The sequence below is a fragment of the Notamacropus eugenii genome, chromosome 4, assembly GCF_028372415.1.
Source record: "Notamacropus eugenii isolate mMacEug1 chromosome 4, mMacEug1.pri_v2, whole genome shotgun sequence".
Lineage (NCBI taxonomy): Eukaryota > Metazoa > Chordata > Mammalia > Diprotodontia > Macropodidae > Notamacropus > Notamacropus eugenii.
The window spans coordinates 50,585,339-50,595,223 of NC_092875.1; positions in this window are offsets into that span (position 1 = coordinate 50,585,339).

Here is a 9,885-nt window from a genome sequence, read left to right on the forward strand (position 1 = left end):
CCATATTCCTCCTTAGCAAGGGAATGGGCTAAAAGCACAGGACCCTATGAAAACTGGGAAGCAAGGCTACAGGAGGGTGAACCTAGAGACTTGGAAAGTTGTTTGCAAGGAATACCTATAAAACCAGGGAAAGAGCTGGCAGTTGTGTGTAGGAGAAGCTGGACTTTATTAACAGTTTACCATATTATGTGTAAAAGCAGACATGAGCTGCTGAAGGAAAAAATTCAGACGTAAAAAGAGTTAGCTAGTTTGCATGGGAATTCTCAGCATTCAGGCTTTCCTTTAAAAGAACAAGCTGAGGGGTCTCAGGTAGGAAAAAAGTCTGTTCATTTAGTTAAGAAGAAACAGAAGGCTGGCAAAAGAAGTGTGCATACAACCTTTGTACAGACCCAGTCTGGTTGCCATGATGATGACTGCCAGGAGAGTGCAAGGGCAGAAATATAACTGAGTCATAGTTGGAAAATGAAACAATGCTGCAGTAAGCAACTTTGAAGGCTGAAGCTTGCCCCATACTAACGTGAAAACAAGAGAACCAAGTAGGGAACAGTGTTTAGGGAGACAACTGAGGATTTTACTCAACAGATATTTTGAGTCAGTTCACTTAAAGGATAAGAGAATTGTTAATATCTTGGATGGTGAGAATCAGTGATGAGGGAGCTGGAGAAGTATCAATAGATGGCATGGATTTCTTGAAATTTATAGGTATCAGAATCCTTTTGTACAGAAAGCTTTTAGAGATTACAGTATGCTAGGAGGTAACAATACAATTAAATCTCTTAGCTTTGACTGCAGAAGGATGCAGTAAGCAGTATCCTACTGACCCTCTTTCCAAAATAACTAGCAGAGGAACTAAAGGATTGGGTTCTACTGTTAGAATAAAATTGGGAGCTAAAGTATGGGTAAAACAGAAGACAATGTTCCAAAAGCTGCAGAAATTATAGCACTTTGGAAAGATAATACCATAATTGGTATTATCTTGTTTATTCAGGAGATGATTACCAAACTGTACCCTTATCTCATATATTCTACCATGAATGAGGCTATGATAGTGAGTTCATGGACTCCAGAAGCACAGCTGAACCTATATCTACCCTGCTTCTGGTTATTGTCTTGTTTCTGTTTAGTTTTATGTTTGTGAAATTTGTTTGCTAGATTTGTTTTCTGCAGGATTAGTAACCTCCAACTGCAGATGCCTGGTGGCTTAAGCCAGATGTCACCCCTTGTCCATGACTGTGATGTGTCACTCCTTGACCTGGCATTGACTGAGCTCCGGATGCCAGCCTAAAGAACTGATGGGACCTCTTGGAGCAGGGACAGCTCTACATCCAATCTCAGCAGGAAGTAGCTATGGAAGAAGAGACTTTTGCCCCTTACCCCAAGATTTTAAGCCCCATTCATTCGAGGGGGGATGATGGAGTACTTGTGTTCAAGCCCCACCCTAAGATATTGCTTTATGTGCTTAATTTGTGTGATCACTATTATACTGTTGTAAAGTTCTGTTGACACCAGTTGCCTAAGATATTGTTTTATATGCTTACTTTCAGTTATCCCTGTTACAATTCTGTTTATACCAGTTGCTCTACTGATGGATGTAATGAATACAAAAGCTCTTGGGGCCAAATGTAATGGTAATTTAAATAAGAAGATCTTTCCCATTCTTAATAGGCCCATGTGACTTGCTTAAATCACATGGCAGCCTAAGTCACATGTGGTGGGAGTTTGCTGTTTGATAAACCCAAGGACCACAGCTTCTGAGATACGAATTCACTGTTTGACAAAAACAGCCAGCAAAACTAGACAACAGTGTGGTGGAATCTGGGTATAGGCCAATGCCTGACACTACACACAAGAATAAAGTCAAAAAGAATACATGATCTAGGTATAAAGACTGATACTATGAACAAATTAGGGGAGCAAGAAATAGTTTATTTGTCAGATTTATAAAGTATGGAGAAATTTATGACCAAACAAGAGATAGAGGACATTATGAAGTGCAAAATGGATAGTTTTGATTATGTTAAATTGAAAAGTTTTTGCACAAACAAACCCAATGCAACCAAGATTAGGAAGGAAGCAGAAAACTGGGAAAGAATTTTTGCAACTAGTGTCAGTGAAAAGGCCTTATTTCTAAAATATGTAGAGATCTGAGTCAAATTTACAAGAATATAAGTCATTTCCCAATTGATAAATGGTCAAAGGATATGAACAGGTAGTTTTCAGAGGAAGAAATTAAAGCTATCTATAGTCATATGACAAAAGGCTCTAAATCACTATTATTTAGAGAGATACAAATGAAAATGACTCTGAGGTACCACATCACACCTATCAGATTGGCTAACATGACAAAACAGGAAGATGATAAATATTGGAGAAGATGTGGGAGAGTTGGAATTCATTGCTGGTGGAGCTGTGAGCTCATCCAACCATTCTGGAGGGCAATTAGGAACTATGCCCAAAGGGCTACAAAAATGTGCATACTCCTTGACCCAGGAATATCACTTCTAGGACTATATTCCAAAGAGATCATAAAAATGGGAAAATGACCCACATGTATAAAAATGTTTATAGCAGCTCTCTTTGTGTTGGTCAAGAACTGTTAATTGAGGGGATGCCCATCAACTGGGGAATGGCTGAACAAGTTATGGTATATGAATATAATGCTATTATGCTATAAGAACTGATGAACAGGAAGACTTCAGAGAGGCCTGAAAGGACTTATATGAACTGATGGTGAATGAAAGGAGAAGAACCAGGAGAACATTGTACAACCACAGTGTGCGAGGATTGTTTCTGATAGACTTAGCTCTTCACAGGAATGCAAGGACCTAAAACATTCCCAGTGGACTCTTGAGGCAAAATGCCATCCACATAGAGAGGAAGAACTATGGAATTGGAACACAGAATGAAGCAGAATATTTTCTCTTGTGTTATGTTTTGTTTTGGTTTGATTTTTCTCATGGTTTCTCCCATTGGTTTAATTCTTCTGCACAACTGAGGAATGTGAAAACGTGTTTAATAAGAATGTATGTGTAGTACCCATATAAGATTACATGCCATCTTGAGGAAGGAGGGAGAAAAAATCTAAGACTTACAGAAGTAATTGTAGAAAATTGAAAACAAATAAATTAATAATAAAAAAGAAAATAATTACTATCTACACACTATGCAAATTATTCACCAACATAGACTTTAATCAAAGGATGACTAATTACATATTAAGGACATAGTAACATTATGCTTTAATAAGATACAATCTTAACTGCATGCATATACATATGTTAGAGATGGATGAATGATAGAGGCAGATTAAAGATAATATAGATTAAGCTATTAGTGACAGAAATAGAGATAAGGATAGAGAGATACAGATAAAGATAGAGGTAGAGATGGAGATAGAGTTACAGTGAAAGAGAGAAATTTATGGTTTTCCGAGTAGGATGAGATATTCATTTGAGGCAGCTATGGTATAATGCTAAGAGAACTGTATTCATCATTAAATTTGGCTTTCAGGTATCTGAATAAATATTTTTCTTCTGCCTTCTGTATGGAAAGTCTACTCACTTTGCGATTGAGAGCTACACTGGCATGTTCATATTCACCACCAGCGCTGTTAATATTGCCTTGGCTATACACTCAATGAGAGTAAAAGTAACTGTGTCTGCTTCTAAGCTGTGATTAATGAAACTTGCTGTTTAAGTTTAAAGGCTCTTTGGCCCTGCGAAAGATGGCAAAAAAGTTAAGTTTCCATAGAAGTTATTATTAATTGACGAAGTCGTTGAGAATAAGTCAGATAATAAATAAGAAGGCTAGCAGACTACAGGTGGACTCAACCAATCAGGAGACAGACAGCGGCCTTCAGAAAATTACAAAGTTTTTGATAAAGGGACCAAATCTAAAGCTAGCTGGAACTAGTCAGGGAAAATGACCTACAGTTATCTGGAGAAGGCTTTTCTTCACTCCATTTGCTTAAAGAACCTCATGTATAGAAGCAAACACACTCCCGCATAAAATTATCCCTCCATTTTCTAACCATGAGTCCTATGTTAAAACATGTTTGGAAGCAGGGATCATACAAGGGGTACTTACCTAATGGCATGGAGAGAAGATGGTGACCTAATGGAGAATGGACCAATCTGTCTCCTAATGGGAGGATCTATCATGAATTAACAGTATAAAGCCAATCTCACTTCCATATCCAACACTCCCTCCTCCTGAAAAGAGTGTGGGGGCCCACTTTGGCCAAAGTGTTCAATTCCTCTGAACTTTGCTGCAATAAATTTTCCTTGATACCCTTTTAGTATCAAGCATATCACTAACACACCCATAACTAATTTTATTTGGAGTTTCAATTAGGACATAGTTTTGTCTGCATTAAATCACTATCTGAGAGAAATACTCCAAAATTTGTAATTTTAGTGGTGGAAAGAAATTCTTGGACAGTAGACTTTCTCTACCAGCACAGATGAGCCATTTTTCAGCATCTTAAAGACTTAAGAGTAGCCAGGGTCAGTGAGAGATTGAGTTGATGGGGTATAGGCTCTGGGAGCACCCTTGAACTCTCCTTGAATCTTCCTACTTGATCTGAGGTTTACCTGAGGCCACAAGCCTTCTATTATCACTTCCCAGAAATCTCCATTACCCTTAACCTAACCTAGCCCTCCATTATCTGCTATATGCAGGTAGCCTTCAGGTATGTAGCATCCTCAATCCTATCAAAATGCTGTTTTCTTGGTTCCAGGTATCTGACCTCTAGTCACTTCCTTCAAGACCCTCCTTAAATGCCTTAAAGGAAAGAGGGGAGGGTTTGCTACTTCGGGTTCCCAGAACCCCTAAACCTCAACTGAGTGACTTGCCCAAGATCCTTGACCGTAGCTGTTGCTGCCTCTAACAGCATTCACATCCTGCTCGAAGGCTGACAAAGCGCTTTCTGGAGCTCATCTCCTCCGATCCTCACCACATCCCTGGCATGCAAACGTTAGGACTGCTTTGTACAAACGCTTTTTTCACTGACATACGAGGAAGCTGCGGCTGAGAAAGCTCAGGGGCCTCGGCCAGTCTGGAAGGGCCAGTGGGGCCCTCCCGCCTGGGTGGCAGCCTCGCTGCCCCAGCCCGGCCGCACAGAGCCAGGGGGGAGCTGGGCTGATACGGGGCTGCTCGGACCTCGAGGGCGTAGAACGTGGCCCCCCTGCAGTGAGGAGACCCCAAAGGAGGGAAGATCGTTGTGATGCGGGGTGCTGGGCCTCGGGCACGCGCGGGAGAGGAGGCCGCTAGGCCAGGGGAGAGGGAGGGCAGGGCACCGGGGCCTCCACACGGAGACGGAGGGCTGGGGACCGGTTAGGGGGCTGAGTCGCCACCGAGGTCCCGTCTGGGGGTGGATTGGGAGACAGACTTCTTGGCGGATCGCCCCCGGCCACTGCTCCCGGAGGCCAACAAGACAGCGGACCAGAAGGGCGACAGCTGACACGCCCAGCCACTCCCAGACCAGAGTCGGCCACTCGCCCGGTCCCTCGTCCCACCGCCCCGCCCGGACCACGCCAGGAAGACGAAGACGATGACACCTCCCAATCGCTTCGGCTCCGGTCGGGCTCCTACTCTGGCAGCCCCGGCAGTATCGAGGTCACCGGGGTCCTCGAAGCGCCTCGAATCCGCCTCCTTGGCTGATCACGAAGACAACAGGGGACTCCCAGCGAACCAGACACAAACCCGAAACAGTCAACCGAGGAACGTTGCAAGTTCCGCGAGCCACTGGGTGGACGAGGGCACTGGAATGCCAGGGTGCACGCGCACTTTTGCCATGCCCCCTCAGTCGTAGGGTCGGGGGGAGCCGCCTAACTGAGCTATAGGTCCTCCTCCCCCTTGAATGGATTGGAGCCAATTCTGCCCCGCCAGTTCCGTGGAGCCCGCCCCAGTGTCCCACTCCATCCGACCCACCAACCCCAGGGGCGCCGCCCCACAGAAGATTTCTGTCCTGCCCCGGGGGGAGGGGGATGGGGGAACCAGCCCCCTGAATCCCCCGCCCTACTGAGGCCTCCGCCCCACTGAGTCTCCACCCTCGTTCTCCGGGACCATCTAAGACAGATCAGGTCGGGCCAAATTTGCCCAAGTTCTAAGGCTCCTAACGCGTAATGATCCCTATATACCCTACTTGTGCCCGCCCCGCCTGACCCCATCCCGGGAACGCAGGCACTCTGCAGCAGCAGCAGCAGCCTCCTCATCAGGAACACCACCCCGCAGAGGTGCTGGAGCTGTTTGGCAGAAGCTGCCCTTGGGAAACTGGAGACGTCTGCAACCCGGGGCTTGATGCAGTGCTGTTCATTAGATGTTATAAACTTGAAAGGGCATCCATTGTGGGGGCGGAGTGAACCCACAACCCATAGAACATCGGTAAAAAAAGAACTCCCCGGGGAATTCTGGAGCAGCAGAGGCCACAGAACAGTGGAGCAGAGGAGATTTCTGTTCCAGAGAGCCCTGCAAACCTCTCGCAAAAGGTCCGTCGAGCTGCGGACACGGAGTCGAGCCCAGCCCAGCCCTGCCTCGGCCGTGTGGCGCCGAGAGGAGCAGATCCGAGCAGTCTTCAGGGACAGAATCTCCAGTGGCCAGGTGGGTCCCTCCACCCACAGGTGGTGGGGGTCAGTGAGAGGGTGTCTTTGGCAGGTCGAGAGGGGAGTGGGGTGCCCCCATAACTCAGGCCCCCTCGGGAGCCAACAGCGGAGGCAGGAGCAGACCAGGGCTCCCCAAGCAGGCAGGAGCCAGGATCCATTGTTGAAGGTCTCTGCATAAACCCCCTGAGCTCGTGAGGTGGCCCTGCCCCCACCTGAGCACCTGAACTTCATCTCACACTGAATAGCAGCCCTGCCCCCGCCAAAAGCCCTGAGGCTGGGAAGCAGCATTTGAATCTCAGACCCCAAGTGCTGGCTGGGAGGATCTGGAGGCAAAGTGGGTGTGAAGAGAATATTCAGAAGGCAAGTCACTGGCTGGGGAAATGCCCAGAAAAGGGAAAAGAAATAAGACTATAGAAGGTTACTTTCTTGGTGAACAGATAATTCCTCCCTTCCTTTCTGATGAGGAAGAACAAGGTTTACCATCAGGGAAACACACAGAAGTCAAGGCTTCTGTATCCCAGCCCACTCAATGGGCTCAGGCCATGGAAGAGCTCAAAAAGGATTTTGAAAATGAATTTAGAGAGGTGGAGGAAAAGCTGGGAAGGGAAATGAGAGACATGCAGTCAAAGCATGAACAACAGGTCAGCACCCTGCTAAAGGAGACCCAAAAAAATGCTGAAGAAAATAACACCTTGAAAAATAGGCTAACTCAATTGGCAAAAGAGGTTCAAAAAGCCAATGAGGAGAAGAATGCTTTCAAAAGCAGAATTAGCCAAATGGAAAAGGAGGTTCAAAAGCTCACTGAAGAAAATAGTTCTTTCAAAATTAGAATGGCACAGATGGAGGCTAATGACTTTATGAGAAACTAGGAGATCACAAAGCAAAACCAAAGGAATGAAAAAATGGAAGATAATGTGAAATATCTCATTGGAGAAACAACTGACTTGGAAAATAGATCCAGGAGAGACAATTTAAAAATTATGGGACTACCTTAAAGCCATGATCAAAAAAAGAGCTTAGACATCATCTTTCATGAAATTATCAAGGAAAACTGCCCTGAGATTCTAGAACCAGGGGGCAAAATAAATATTGAAAGAATCCACCGATCACCACTGGAAAGAAATCCAAAAAGAGACACTCCTAGGAACATTGTGGCCAAATTCCAGAGCTCCCTGGTCAAGGAGAAAATATTTCAAGCAGCTAGAAAGAAACAATTCAGGTATTGTGGAAATACAATAACACAAGATCTAACAGCTTCTACATTAAGGGATCGAAGGGCATGGAATAGGATATTCCAGAAGTCAAAGGAACTAGGGCTAAAACCAAGAATCACCTACCCAGCAAAACTGAGTATAATACTTCAGGGGAAAAATTGGTCTTTCAATGAAATAGAGGACTTTCAAGCATTCTTGATGAAAAGACCAGAGCTGAAAAGAAAATTTGACTTTCAAACATAAGAATGAGGAGAAGCATGAAAAGGTGAACAGCAAAGAGAAGTCATAAGGGACTTACTAAAGTTGAACTGTTTACATTCCTACATGGAAAGATAATATTTGTAACTCTTGAAACTTTTCAGTATCTGGGTATTGGGTGGGATTACACACACACACATGCACACGCACACACACACACATAGAGACAGAGTGCACAGAGTGAATTGAAGAGGATGGGATCATATCTTTAAAAAATGAAATCAAGCAGTGAGAGAGAAATATATTGGGAGGAGAAAGGGGGAAATGGAATGGGGCAAATTATCTCTCATAAAAGAGGCAAGCAAAAGACTTATTAGTGGAGGGATAAAGAGGGGAGGTGAGAGAAAAACATGAAGTTTACTCTCATCACATTCCACTAAAGGAAGGAATAAAATGCACACTCATTTTGGTACGAAAACCTATCTTACAATACAGGAAAGTGGGGGATAAGGGGATAAGCAGGATGGGGGGGATGATGGAAGGGAGGGCATGGGGAGGAGGGAGCAATTTGAGGTCAACACTCATGGGGAGCAACAGGATCAAAAGAGAGAATAGAAGTAATGGGGGACAGGATAGGATGGAGGGAAATATAGTTAGTCTTATACAACACAACTATTATGGAAGTCATTTGCAAAACTACACAGATTTGGCCTATATTGAATTGCCTTCCTTCCAAAGGGAAGGGGTGGGGAGGGAGGGAGGTAAAGAAGTTGGAACTCAAAGTTTTAGGAACAACTTCCAAGTACTGTTCTTGCCACTAGGAGATAAGAAATACAGGTAAAGGGGTATAGAAAGTTATCTGGCCCTACAAGACAAAAGAGAAGATGGAGACAAGGGCAGAGAGGGATGATAGAAGAGAGAGCAGATTGGTGATGGGGCAATTAGAATGCTCGGTGTTTTGGGGGGGGGACAAAAGGGGAGAAAATTTGGAACCCAAAATTTTGTTAAAATGAATGTTAAAAGTTAAATTAAAAAAATAAAATAAAATAAAAAAAGAAAGTGCGTCCATTGGGTGCACCCTGCCACCCCACCACTCTGCTAGCAGTTAAATATTTACCAGCACACTCCGAATTCAGACAGGAAGAATGAGGCTGGGTTTTGTCCATGGTTTGCGTTGTTTATAGTTGTTTGCATGTTATTGCCTCTGTTACAATGCAAGCTCCTTCGAAGGCAGGTTCTGGTTTTTTGTAGGGTTATGTTTTTTGTTTTTTGGGGTTTTTTGCCTTTTTATATTCCAAATGCCTCTATAGTGCCTAGTATACAGTAGGTGTTTTATAAATGTTGATTGATTAAATTCAGGAATCAATGAATCACAGAATATCAGATTTCAAAGGAATCTCAGGTCGCAGGGGGTAGTTCTTAGGATTTGAAATGAACAGAACCTTAAAGATGCTCAAATCCAACCTCCTCATTTCAGAGGAGAAAACTGAAATCCATAGAGGCTGTGACTTGAGGCAGTATGAATGGTAGAGCAGGGATATGAACACAGGTGATAAGACTCCAAATCCAGAGCTCTGTTCAGAACTTCCATGTTACCCATATCTTAGCTCCCAATTTTCTTCTATTAGTAGAACCAAACCCTTCAGTTCCTCTGATAGTTATTTCAGAAAGAGGGTCAGTCTTCACCAAGAGGTATTAATTCACAAGGAATAATGATCACTTGAACTCTTCTATTATTTTTACCAAACTGTATAGGTTCTTCACCTAAATTTTGGAATATCACAATAAATTATCCTTGATAATTAGAATCTATTACTCCAGCTGCTAATCCTGATTTAAGTAATATCCATCCAAAATTATATTTAGGAGTT